This window comes from Pocillopora damicornis, chromosome 5, assembly GCF_964200805.1.
Source record: "Pocillopora damicornis chromosome 5, jaPocDami1.2, whole genome shotgun sequence".
NCBI classification, from domain to species: domain Eukaryota; kingdom Metazoa; phylum Cnidaria; class Anthozoa; order Scleractinia; family Pocilloporidae; genus Pocillopora; species Pocillopora damicornis.
This window is the reverse complement of record NC_142674.1, coordinates 13,282,012-13,296,519: the sequence shown is the minus strand read 5'-3', so window position 1 is coordinate 13,296,519 and position 14,508 is coordinate 13,282,012. Positions and strand designations below refer to the sequence as shown.

At 33.9% G+C, this 14,508-nt stretch overlaps 1 protein-coding gene across 1 annotated transcript in view; it reads left to right on the top strand.

Moving 5' to 3' along the window:
- Positions 1–12,211: 12,211 nt before the first annotated feature.
- LOC149045400 (uncharacterized) overlaps positions 12,212–14,508 on the top strand; it is a 29,580-nt gene continuing 27,283 nt past the window's right edge. Inside the window, exon 1 of the mRNA XM_089208189.1 lies at positions 12,212–12,316. The gene's annotated coding sequence lies outside the window, so the exon portion shown is untranslated. The remainder of the gene's footprint in view (positions 12,317–14,508) is intronic.

Below are 14,508 nucleotides of genomic sequence, written 5' to 3'. Positions count from 1 at the left end.
CGAAGATTCATTGAAAATATCACTTACTGCGAAGCGCTCGGAGTTTACAGATGTTCAAAAGCTTTTTCTGTTATAGCGTGAGATTGAGGACAAAATTGATCATTACGTTTCGTCGCGTGTGTTTTTCCTGTGTGAAGCAACAAGAGATGCCGGCGACTGACGAAATAACAAGTTAACACGAAAATCAAATAACACTTAGACAAACAATTTTAGCTACCGATTTTCAGTGAATTTTTAAAGAACAATTTTCTTGTAAGTTTCAAGACAATTTGAAGATTCAACATACATACAACGTACTAAAATGCGAAAGTTACACACCACAAAATTGATAAATAGGCCTGAAATGAAATTCTATCTTGTTATTGATTATACGTTGCCTAGCACGTGACTTAAATCTACCCAGGCGGAGATCTAAAATGACGGTGGCAGGCTTGGCTTAGTTATATCACTCAAAACTCGTTCCCGTTTGTCTCATTTGATAAAGAGGGAATCGTTAATGTTTTCATTAAGACAGTATTGCCTTGATTTTCTAATATTTACAACGAAAGACAGTAAATTTCACTTTTCACCCACATTTACTTCCAACCTTTTCTTTTGAACCAGAAACAAAAATGATAGACGTTTAAAACACATGACATCATCCACCTTGTTAAATGTAATAGCATGATCATTTCAATTGTAATGCCTTCTTGTCCCAACGTTACTTTGTTTCTTTGCTACATTAGCGAACACTGAACTACTGCTCGTACTCTAGATGACAATCAACCACAAAATTCCCTAAACCAGATAACATTAAACATAATCTCAAAAATCATGTGTCAATTCACGAGTTTGCTCACAGAGCACTTTGATTATTGTTTGTGTCTTCACGGATCGTGGTGTTATATCTAGCGACCCTCAATTTACTTTGGAAATAATCAAATTTTCAACAGAAGGAAAAAGGTGAGAAAGACATTATCATCATTAGTTGTTTTCTTCTGGTATTGTTCGGATCACCAAAACGAGTTTCATTCTAGGCCTCTTAGTTGTTTGATTCAATTGTTAAATCGTTGATGATACGCTGTCAATTTTCGTTGACGATCTTTACCCATTTTTATTTCGATTCTGCTGACTGAGTTTACCATGATACACTATATTCAGTTGCATTGTAGGCGTTTTTAACAATATTTGCTGCCGGTCGCTGAAATCGGCTAAACGCTTCTCAATTTCCAATAACTGCAAAAAAACAAACTAAATTAAAAGAACACGAAATAAAAACAGGTACGAAAAAAGAAGCGAGAAGCAAAACTCGACAGAACGGAGAAAAACCAAATTTTAAACTGTTCGTAATACTAAAATCTCCGAAGTTTTTAAAAGGACCAATTTTGACAACAATCGGTAATGGAGTTACGTTATTCGTCACCAGATGGTGGCAAGCGTTAACGATCTCTTACTTGACTGACTCATTTGAAATAATAATAATGCCCAAAGAGATGTTTTTTTGGCACGATTATGGCAAATAAATTCAAAAGCAGTTTTAAATTTTCGCGTTAAAAAGAAAGGAGATCTTAGGATTCAGCAGTGTCACTAAAAGGTAATGATTAAAACAAAAGATAAGTTTTCCATTAGCTTTGGCAGTGACTTGAAGTTAATTTACAATGAACTCAGAACTATTCAGAAGGGAAAAACTGTTTAAATAAACTACTTTTCACTCTAGACCTACTAAATGTTTAATTAAGTTGTAAAAATGTTGATGATTCGCTTTCAATTTTCGTTGACGATCTTCACTCATTTTATTTCGATTCTGTCGATGCACTTTATTCAGTTGCATTATAGACTTTTTTAGTGATATCTGTTGTCGGTCGCTGAAAATAGCTCAACGCTTTTCAATTGTAAATAACTGTTAAAAAAAAACGAAACAAACTAAAAGAACACGAAATAAAAACAGGTACGAAAAAAAAGAGCGAGAAGCAAAACTAGACAGAACAGAGAAAACCAAATTTTAAACTGTTCGTAATTCTAAATTCTCCAGAGGTTTTAAAAGAACCGATTTTTGACAGCAATCGGTTATATAGATCGAAGACGCTGGTAAAATAGTTATGTCATTCGTCGCCACGAAATAAACACGAAATAAAAACAGGTACGAAAAAAACAGATAGGCGAGAAGTTGAACGCGACAGAACAGAGAAAAACCAAATTTTATTTTATTTTGTGTCATCGCGGATTGTGGCTTTATATCTGGCGACTCTCTATTTACTTTAGAAATAATCAAATTTTCAACAGAAGAAAAAAGGGGAGAAAGACATTATCATCATTAGTTATTTCTTCTGGTATTGTTCGGATCACCAAAACAAGTTTCATCCAAGGCCTATTAGTTGTTTAATGCAATCGTTAAATTGTTGATGATTCGCTGTCAATTTTCGTTGACGATCTTCACCCATTTTATTTCGATTCTGCCGATTGAGTTTACCATGATACACTTTATTCAGTTGCATTGTAGTCGTTTTAACAATATTTGCTGCCGGTCGCCTGAAATCGGCTAAACGCTTCTCAATTGCCAATAACTGCAAAAAAACAAACCAAATGAAAAGAACACGAAATTAAAACAGACACGGAAAAAAAAAGCGAGAAGCAAAACTCGACAGAACAGAGAAGAACCAAATTTTAAACTGTTCGTAATACTAAAATCTCCGCAGTTTTTCAGCCGGTCGCTGAAATCGGCTAAACGCTTCTCAATTGCCAGTAGCTACTTAAAACGAAACAAAACAAAAGAACACGAAATAAAAACAGGTACGAAAAAAAGCGAGAAGTGAGAAAGCCTATTATTTGTTTAATTCACTTGTTAAATTGTCGATGATTCGATATCAATTTTCGTTGACGATCTTCGCCCATTTTATTTCGATTCTGCCCATTTAGTTTACCATGATGCCCTTTAGTCAATCGCATTGTAGGCGTTTTTAATGATATTTGCCGTCGGTCGCTGAAAATAGGTAAACGCTTCTCAATTGCCAATAACGACAAAAAACAAACCAAATCAAAAGAACATGAAATTGAAACCAGTACAAAAAAAGCAAGAAGCAAAACCCGACAGAACAGAGAAAAACCAAATTTTGATAACTATTCGTAATACTAAAATCTCCGGAGTTTTTGAAAAGGACCAATTTTGACAGCAATCGGTAAAAGAGGTACGTTATTCGCAACCAGATGGTTGCAAGTGGTAACGATCTCTTACTTGACTGACTCATTTGAAATAATAATAATGCCCAAAGAGATGTTTTTTATCACGATTATGGCAAATAAATTCAAAAGTAGTTTTTAATTTTCGAATTTAAAAGAAAGGAGATCTTAGGATTCAGCGGTGTCACTAAAAGGGAATGATTAAAACAAAAGATAAGTTTACCATTAGCTTTGGCAGTGAGTTGAAAAACCTGTTTAAATAAACTTCTTTTCACTCTAGGCCTACTAAATGTTTAATTCAGTTGTTAAAATGTGGATGATTCGCTTGCAATTTTCGTTGACGATCTTCATCAATTTTATTTCGATTCTGCCGATGCACTTTATTCAGTTGCATTATAGGCTTTTTTAATGATATTTGCTGTCGGTCGCTGAAAAAAGCTCAACGCTTCTCAATTGTAAATAACTGTTAAAAAAAACGAAACAAACCAAAAGAACACGAAATAAAAACAGGTACGAAATAAAAAGCGAGAAGCAAAACTCGACAGAACAGAGAAAAACCAAATTTTAAACTGTTCATGGTGATACTAAATTCTCCAGAGCTTTTAAAAGGACCAATTTTTGACAGCAATCGGTTATACAGATCGATGACGCTGGTAAAATAGTAATGTCATTCGTCACAACGAAATAAACACGAAATAAAAACAGGTACGAAAAAAACAAATAGGCGAAAAGCCGAACTCGACAGAACAGAGAAAAACCAAATTTTAAACTCTGTAATATTCAAATCTCCAGAGTTTTTAACGTGGTTTTATATTTAGCGACTCTCCATTTACTTTGGAAATGATCAAATTTTCAACAGAAGGAAAAAGGTGAGAAAGACATTATTATAATTAGTTGTTTTCTTCTGGTAGTGTTCGGATCACTAAAACGAGTTTCATTCTAGGCTTATTAGTTGTTTGATTCAATTGTTAAATCGTTGATGATACGCTATCGATTTTCGTTGACGATCTTCACCCATTTTATTTCGATTCTGCCGATTGAGTTTACCATGATACACTTTATTCAGTTGCATTGTAGGCGTTTTTAACAATATTTGCTGCCGGTCGCTGTAATCAGCTAAACGCTTCTCAATTGCCAATAACTGCAAAAAAACAAACCAAATTAAAAGAATACGAAATAAAAACAGGTACGAAAAAAAAAGCGAGAAGCAAAACTCGACAGAACGGAGAAAAACCAAATTTTAAACTGTTCGTAATACTAAAATCTCCGAAGTTTTTAAAAGGACCAATTTTGACAGCAATCGGTAATGGAGTTACGTTATTCGTCACCAGATGGTGGCAAGCGTTAACGATCTCTTACTTGACTGACTCATTTGAAATAATATTAATGCCCAAAGAGATGCTTTTTTTGACACGATTATGGCAAATAAATTTAAAAGTAGTTTTTAATTTTTGCATTTAAAAGAAAGGAGATCTTAGGATTCAGCGGTGTCACTAAAAGGTAATGATTAAAACAAAAGATAAGTTTACCATTAGCTTTGGCAGTGAGTTGAAATTAATGTACTATTAACTCAAAACTATTCAGAAGGGAAAAACTGTTTAAATAAACTACTTTTCACTCTAGGCCTACTAAATGTTTAATTCAGTTGTTAAAATGTGGATGATTCGCTTGCAATTTTCGTTGACGATCTTCATCCATTTTATTTCGATTCTGCCGATGCACTTTATTCAGCTGCATTATAGGCTTTTTTAATGATATTTGCTGTCGGTCGCTGAAAAAAGCTCAACGCTTCTCAATTGTAAATAACTGTTAAAAAAAAACGAAACAAACCGAAAGAACACGAAATAAAAACAGGTGCGAAATAAAAAACGAGAAGCAAAACTCGACAGAACAGAGAAAAAACTGTTCTTGATACTTAAATCTCCAGAGGTTTTAAAAGGACCAATTTTTGACAGCAATCGGTTATACAGATCGATGACGCTGGTAAAATAGTAATGTCATTCGTCACTACGAAATAAACACGAAATAAAAACAGGTACGAAAAAAACAAATAGGCGAGAAGCTGAACTCGACAGAACAGAGGAAAACCAAATTTTAAACTTTTGGTAATATTCAAATCTCCAGAGTTTTTAACGTGGTTTTATATCTAGCGACTCTCCATTTACTTTGGAAATGATCAATTTTTCAACAGAAGGAAAAAGGTGAGAAAGACATTATCATCATTAGTTGTTTTCTTCTGGTCTTGTTCGGATCACTAAAACGAGTGTCATTCTAGGCCTATTAGTTGTTTGATTCAATTGTTAAATCTTTGATGCTTCGCTGTCAATTTCGTTGACGATCTTCACCCATTTTATTTCGATTCTGCCGATTGAGTTCACCATGATACACTTTATTCAGTTGCATTGTAGGCGTTTTTAACAATATTTGCTGCCGGTCGCTGAAATCGGCTAAACGCTTCTCAATTGAAAGTAACTCCGAAAAAACAAACCAAATTAAAAGAACACGAAATAAAAACGGGTACGACAAAAAAAGCGAAAAGCAAAACTCGACAGAACAGAGAAAAACCAAATTTTAAACTGTTCGTAATACTAAAATCTCCGGAGTTTTTAAAAGGACCAATTTGACAGCAATCGGTAATGGAGTTACGTTATTCGTCACCAGACGGTGGCAAGCGTTAACGATCTCTTACTTGACTGACTCATTTGAAATAATAATAATGCCCAAAGAGATGTTTTTTTGGCACGATTATGGCAAATAAATTCAAAAGTAGTTTTTTTAATTTTGGCATTAAAAACAAAGGAGATCTTGAATGAAAGTGAACCTCGCAGTAATTTGCACTACTTAGGCAGTAGTGAAAATAAGGCCTGAAAAAAATTCAGGCCTGTACGGGATTTGAACCCATGACCTCTGCGATACCGGTGCAGCGCTCTTTTTCATTTTTTTTTTTTTTTTTTTTTTTCAGGCCTTGTTTTCACTACTGCCTAAGTAGTGCAAATTACTGCGAGGATCACTTTCATTCACGTCTTTATCCGCAGTTCAAATATATGACTTTCATATATTCTTAACCATTTAAAGGAGATCTTAGGATTCAGCAGTGTCACTAAAAGGTAATGATTAAAACAAAAGATAAGTTTTCCATTAGCTTTGGCAGTGAGTTGAAATTAATTTACAATGAACTCAAAACTATTCAGAAGAGAAAAACTGTTTAAATAAACTTCTTTTCACTCTAGGCCTACTAATTGTTTAATTCAGTTGTTAAAATGTTGATGGTTCGCTTTCGATTTTCGTTGACGATCTTCACCCATTTTATTTTGATTCTACCGATTGAGTTTACCATGATGCACTTTATTCAGTTGCATTGTAGGCATTTTTAACAATATTTGCTGCCGGTCGCTGAAATCGGCTAAACGCTTCTCAATTGTCAATAATTGCAAAAAAACAAACCAAATTAACAGAACACGAAATAACAACAGGTACGAAAAAAAAAAGCGAGAAGGAAAACTCGACAGAACAGAGAAATACCAAATTTTAAACTGTTCGTAATACTAAAATCCCCGCAGTTTTTCAGCCGGTCGCCGAAATCGGCTAAACGCTTCTCAATTGCCAGTAGCTACTAAAAACGAAACAAAAGAAAAGAACACGAAATAAAAACAGTTGCAAAAAAAAGCGAGAAGTGAGAAAACCTATTATTTGTTTAATTCACTTGTTAAATTGTTGATGATTCGAAATCAATTTTCGTTGACGAACTTCAACCATTTTATTTCGATTCTGCCGATTTAGTTTACTATGATGTCCTTTAAGTCAATCGCATTGTAGGCGTTTTAATTTTTTTTTGTCGGTCGCTGAAAATAGCTCAACGCTTCTCAATTGTAAATGATTGTATAAAAGAACGGAACAAAACAAAAGAACACGAAATAAAAACAGGTACGAAATAAAAAGCGAAAAGCAAAACTCGACAGAACAGAGAAAAACCAAATTTTTAACTATTCGTTATACTAAATTCTCCAGAGGTTCTAAAGGACCCATTTTTGACGGAAATTGGTTATACAGACCGATGACGCCGGTAAAATAGTTATGTCATTCGTCACCACGAAATAAACACAGGTGAAAAAAAAAAAAGGGCGGGAAGCAGAATTCTACAGAACAGAGAAAAACCAAATTTCAAACGCTTCGTAATATTCAAATCTCCAGAGTTTTTAAAAAGACCAATTTTGACAGAAATCGGTTATACAGTCAAATGATGCTAGTCATGTCATTCGTCACTATTGAAAAAAACCAAAACAAATGAAAACAAAACACGAAATGAAAACAAGTACGAAAAAAATAGAGCGAGCGGGAAAACTCGGCAGAAAAAAGATAAACTAAATATTGAACTATTCGTAATGCTAAATCTCTGAAGTTAGTAAAAGCACCAATTTCGACACGTCTCGTTTACAACAGTCCAGTGACGCTAGTAAAATAAATACGTTAGTCGCTACCCGATGGTTGCAAGCGCTAACGATCTCTTACCTGATTGGCTCATTTGAAATAATGATGATGCCCACAGACATGTTTTTTTTCGGCACGATTATGGAAAATTTATTCAACTGTAGTTTTAGTTTGCGCATTAAAAACAAGGGGGGATCTTAAGATTCAGCGGTGTCACTAAAACATAATCATTAAAACAAAAAATTCAGTTTTTCATTAGCTTTGGCAGTGAACTGAAATAAATTTACAATAAACTCAGAACTGTTTAGAAGGGAAAAACTGTATAAATAAACTTTTTTTAGTTAACACGCACTTAATTCTACACCAGATGGTTGCAATGAGACAATTTTGATGTCCTCTTATTAGCTCCCTTCGAAGTGAGGTCATAAACATATAAAGATAATAGTTATTGGATTGTGAAATACATCCTCATGCAAAATATTCGTCATATTCTTCCTTTTTATAGTTTTTGTTATCGTGGATCGTGGCTTTATATCTAGCAATTCTCCATTTACTGTGGAAGTAATCAAATTTTCAACAGAAGGAAAAAGGTGAGAAAGACCTTATCATCATTAGCTGTTTTCTTCTGGTATTGTTCGGATCACTCAAAAGAGTTTCATTCTAGGCCTATTAGTTGTTTGATTCAATTGCTAAATTGTTGATGTTTCGCTGTCAATTTTCGTTGACGATCTTCACCCATTCTGTTTCGATTCTGCCGATTGAGTTTACCACGATGCTCTTTATTTAGTTGCATTGTAGGCGTTTTTACAAATATTTGCTGTTGGTCGCTGAAATCGGCTAAACGCTTCTCAATTGCCAGTAACTGCTAAGAAAAACAAAACAAAACAAAACACGAAATAAAAACAGGTACGAAAAAAAAGGGAGAATTAAAACTCGACAGAACAGAGAAAAACCAAATTTTCAACTGTTTGTAATACTGCAATCTCCAGAGTTTTTATAAGGACCAATTTTGACAGAAATCGGTTTTACAGTCCGATGACGCTAGGAAAATAGTTATGTTATTCGTCACCAGATGGTTGCAAGCGTTAACGATCTCTTATTTTATTGACTCATTTGAAATAATGATAATGCCCAAAGAGATGTGTTTTTTGGCACCATTATGGCAAATACATTAAAAAGTAGTTTTTAATTTTGGCATTAAAAAGAAAGGAGATCTTAGGATTCAGCGGTATCACTAAAAGGTGATGATTAAAACAAAAGATACGTTTACCATTAGCTTTGGCAGTGAGTTGAAATTCATTTACAATGAACTCAAGACTTTCCAGAAGGGAAAACTGTTTAAATAAACTACTTTTTACTCTAGGCCTACTAAATGTTCAATTCAGTTGTTAAAATGTTGATGATTCGCTGTCAATTTTAGTCGACGATCTTCATCCATTTTATTTCGATTCTGCCGATGGCATTAACCATGATGCAATTTATTCAGCTGCATTATAGGCCTTTTTTTTTTAATGATATTTGCTGTCGGCCAGTGAGAATAGCCAAACGCTTCTCAATTGCTAATAACTGTTGACAAAAAAACAAAGAAAACAAAAGAACAGGAAGTAAATAAGGTAGGAAAAATAAGCGAGATGCAAAACTCAACAAAACAGAGAAAAACCAAATTTCAAACATTCCGCAATGCTTAATTCTCCAGAGGTTCAAAAGGACCAATTTTTGACAGCACTCGGTTATACAGACCGATGACGCTGGTAAAATAGTTATGTCACTCGTCACTACGAAATAAACACGAAATAAAAACAGATACGAAAAAAAAAGGGGGAGAAGTAAAACTCTACAGAACAGAGAAAATAAATTTTAAACTCTTCGTAATATTCAAATCTCCAGAGTTTTAAAAAGGACCAATTTTGACAGAAATCGGTTATACAGTCTGATGACGCTACTCATGTCATTCGTCACTGCTGAAAAAAAAAACCAAAACAAATGAAAACAAAACACGAAAAGAAAAAAGTACGAAAGATAAACTGAATATTGAAATGTTTGTAATGCTAAATCTCCGAAGTTAGCAAAAGCGCCAATTTCGACACATCTCGTTTACAACAGTCCAGTGACACTAATAAAATAATTTCGTTATTCGTTTCCCGATGGTTGCAAGCGTTAACGATCTCTTACTTGATTGGCTGATTTGAAATAATGATGATGTCCAAACACATGTTTTTGGCACGATTACGGCAAATTTATTCAACAGTAGTTTTAATTTGCGCATAAAAAAACAACGGAGATCTTAGGATTCAGCGGTGTCACTAAAACATAATGATTAAAACAAAAAATTCAGTTTTTCATAAGCTTTGGCAGTGAATTGAAATTAATTTGAAATCAGCTCAGAACTGTTTAGATGGGAAAAACCATTAAAATAAACTATATTTAGTCAACACTTACTTAATTCCACACCAGATGGTTGCAATGGGACAATTTTGATGTCCTCTTATTGGCTCCCTTCGAAGTGAGGTCATAAACATATAAAGATAATAGTTATTGGATTCTGAAATACATCCTTTAGCAAAATACTCGTCATATTCTTTCTTTTTATTGTTTGTGTCATCACAGATCGTGGTTTCATATCTAGCGACTCTCCTTTTACTTTGGAAATAATCAAATTTTCAACAGAAGGAAAAAGGTGAGAAAGACATTATCATCATTAGTTGTTTTCTTCTGGTAGTGTTCGGATCACTAAAACGAGTTTCACTCTAGGCCTATTAGTTGTTTGATTCAATTGTTAAATCGTTGATGATACGCTATCGATTTTCGTTGACGATCTTTACCCATTTTTATTTCGATTCTGCCGACTGAGTTTACCATGATACACTTTATTCAGTTGCATTGTAGGCGTTTTTAACAATATTTGCTGCCGGTCGCTGAAATCGGCTAAACGCTTCTCAATTGCCAATAACTGCAAAAAAACAAACTAAATTAAAAGAACACGAAATAAAAACAGGTACGACAAAAAAAAGCGCGAAGCAAAACTCGACAGAACGGAGAAAAACCAAATTTTAAACTGTTCGCAATACTAAAATCTCCGAAGTTTTTAAAAGGACCAATTTTGACAGCAATCGGTAATGGAGTTACGTTATTCGTCACCAGATGGTGGCAAGCGTTATCGATCTCTTACTTGACTGACTCATTTGAAATAATAATAATGCCCAAAGAGATGTTTTTTTGGCACGATTATGGCAAATAAACTCAAAAGCAGTTTTAAATTTTCGCGTTAAAAAGAAAGGAGATCTTAGGATTCAGCAGTGTCACTAAAAGGTAATGATTAAAACAAAAGATAAGTTTTCCATTAGCTTTGGCAGTGACTTGAAGTTAATTTACAATGAACTCAGAACTATTCAGAAGGGAAAAACTGTTTAAATAAACTACTTTTCACTCTAGACCTACTAAATGTTTAATTAAGTTGTAAAAATGTTGATGATTCGCTTTCAATTTTCGTTGACGATCTTCACTCATTTTATTTCGATTCTGTCGATGCACTTTATTCAGTTGCATTATAGGCTTTTTTAGTGATACCTGTTGTCGGTCGCTGAAAATAGCTCAACGCTTTTCAATTGTAAATAACTGTTAAAAAAAACGAAACAAACTAAAAGAACACGAAATAAAAACAGGTACGAAAAAAAAGAGCGAGAAGCAAAACTAGACAGAACAGAGAAAAACCAAATTTTAAACTGCTCGTAATACTAAATTCTCCAGAGGTTCTAAAAGGACTAATTTTTGACAACAATCGGTTATACAGATCGATGACGCTGGTAAAATAGTTATGTCATTCGTCACCACGAAATAAACTCGAAATAAAACAGGTGCGGAAAAAAAAAGGCGAGAAGCAGAACTCGAAGTAACAGAGAAAAACCAAATTTTAAACCCTTCGTAAGACTAAATTCTCTTGAGTTTTTAAAAGGACCAATTTTGACAGCAATCAGTTATACAGTCTGATGACGCTAGTCATGTAATTCGTCACTGCTGAAAAAAAAAACACGAAAACGAAAAGAAAATAAGTACGAAAAAAATAGAGCAAGAGGGAAAACTCGGCTGAAAAAAGATAAACTAAATATTGAAATGTTCGTAATGCTAAATCCCCGAGGTTAGTAAAAGCACCAATTTCAACAGCTCTCGTTTATAACAGTTCAGTGACGCTCGTAAAATAATTACTTGCCAGCGTTAACTATCTCTTACTTGACTGGCTCGTTTGACATAATGATGATGCCCAAAGACGTTTTTTGTGGACACGATTATGGCAAATTTATTCAACAGTAGTTTTAATTTGCGCATTAAAAACAAAGGAGATCTTAAGATTCAGAGTTGTCACTAAAACATAATGATTGAAACAAAAAATTCAGTTTTTCATTAGCTTGGCAGTGAACTGAAATAAATTTACAATAAACTCAGAACTGTTTAGAAGGGAAAAACTGTTTAAATAAACTATTTTTAGGTAACACGCACTTAATTCTACACCAGATGGTTGCAATGGAACAATTTTGATGTCCTCTTATTGGCTCGCTTCGAAGTGAGGTCATAAACATATAAAGGTAATAGCTATTGGATTGTGAAATACATCCTCATGCAAAATATTCGTCATATTCTTCATTTTTATAGTTTTTGTCATCGTGGATCGTGGCTTTATATCTAGCAACTCTCCATTTACTTTGGAAGTAATCATATTTTCAACAGAAGGAAAAAGGTGAGAAAGACCTTATCATCATTAGCTGTTTTCTTCTGGTATAGTTCGGATCACTCAAAAGAGTTTCATTCTAGGCCTATTAGTTGTTTGATTCAATTGCTAAATTGTTGATGTTTCGCTGTCAATTTTCGCTGACGATCTTCACCCATTCTGTTTCGATTCTGCCGATTGAGTTTACCACGATGCTCTTTATTTAGTTGCATTGTAGGCGTTTTTACAAATATTTGCTGTTGGTCGCTGAAATCGGCTAAACGCTTCTCAATTGCCAGTAACTGCTAGGAAAAACAAAACAAAACAAAAAAAAACATGAAATAAAAACAGGTAAGAAAAAAAAGGGAGAATTAAACTCGACAGAACAGAGAAAAACCAAATTTTCAACTGTTCGTAATACTGCAATCTCCAGAGTTTTTATAAGGACCAATTTTGACAGAAATCGGTTTTACAGTCCGATGACGCTAGGAAAATAGCTTTGTCATTCGTCACCAGATGGTTGCAAGAGTTAACGATCTCTTATTTTATTGACTCATTTGAAATAATAATAATTGCCCAAAGAGATGTGTTTTTTGGCACCATTATGGCAAATACATTAAAAAGTAGTTTTTAATTTTGGCATTAAAAAGAAAGGAGATCTTAGGATTCAGCGGTATCACTAAAAGGTGATGATTAAAACAAAAGATACGTTTACCATTAGCTTTGGCAGTGAGTTGAAATTCATTTACAATGAACTCAAGACTTTCCAGAAGGGAAAACTGTTTAAATAAACTACTTTTTACTCTAGGCCTACTAAATGTTCAATTCAGTTGTTAAAATGTTGATGATTCGCTGTCAATTTTAGTCGACGATCTTCATCCATTTTATTTCGATTCTGCCGATGGCATTAACCATGATGCACTTTATTCAGTTGCATTATAGGCCTTTTTTTTTAATGATATTTGCTGTCGGCCAGTGAGAATAGCCAAACGCTTCTCAATTGCTAATAACTGTTGACAAAAAAACAAAGAAAAGAAGAGAACAGGAAGAAAATAAGGTAGGAAAAAATAAGCGAGATGCAAAACTCAACAAAACAGAGAAAAACCAAATTTCAAACATTTCGCAATGCTTAATTCTCCAGAGGTTCAAAAGGACCAATTTTTGACAGCACTCGGTTATACAGACCGATGACGCTGGTAAAATAGTTATGTCACTCGTCACTACGAAATAAACACGAAATAAAAGCAGATACGAAAAAAAAAAGGGCGAGAAGCAAAACTCTACAGAACAGAGAAAACCAAATTTTAAACTCTTCGTAATATTCAAATCTCCAGAGTTTTAAAAAGGACCAATTTTGACAGAAATCGGTTATACAGTCTGATGACCCTACTCATGTCATTCGTCACTGCTGAAAAAAAAAACCAAAACAAATGAAAACGAAACACGAAAAGAAAACAAGTACGAAAAAAATAGAGCGAGAGGGAAAATTCGGCAGAAAAAAGATAAACTGAACATTGAAATGTTTGTAATGCTAAATCTCCAAAGTTAGGAAAAGGACCAATTTTGACAGCAATCGGTAATGGAGTTACGTTATTCGTCACCAGATGGTGGCAAGCGTTAACGATCTCTTACTTGACTGACTCATTTGAAATAATAATAATGCCCAAATAGATGTGTTTTTGCACGATTATGGCAAATAAATTCAAAAGTAGTTTTTTTAATTTTCGCGTTAAAAAGAAAGGAGATCTTAGGATTCAGCGGTGTCACTAAAAGGTAATGATTAAAACAAAAGATAAATTTTCCATGAGCTTTGGCAGTGAGTTGAAATTATTTTACAAGGAACTCAAAACTGTTCAGAAGGGAAAACTGTTTAAATAGACTACTTTTCACTCTAGGCCTACTAAATGTTTAATTCAGTTGTAAAAATGTTGATAATTCGCTATCAATTTTCGTTGACGATCTTTACCCATTTTTATTTCGATTCTGCCGACGGCATTTACCATGATGCACTTTATTCAGTTGCATTATAGGCCTTTTTAATGATATTTGCTGGCGGCCAAAGATAATAGCCAGATGCTTCTCAATTGTTAATAACTGCTGAGAAAAAAAATCAAAGAAAACGAAAGAACAGGAAGTAAAAACAGGTAGGAAAAAATAAGCTACATGCAAAACTCAACAGAACAGAGAAAAACCAAATTTTAAACAGTTCGTAATACTAAATT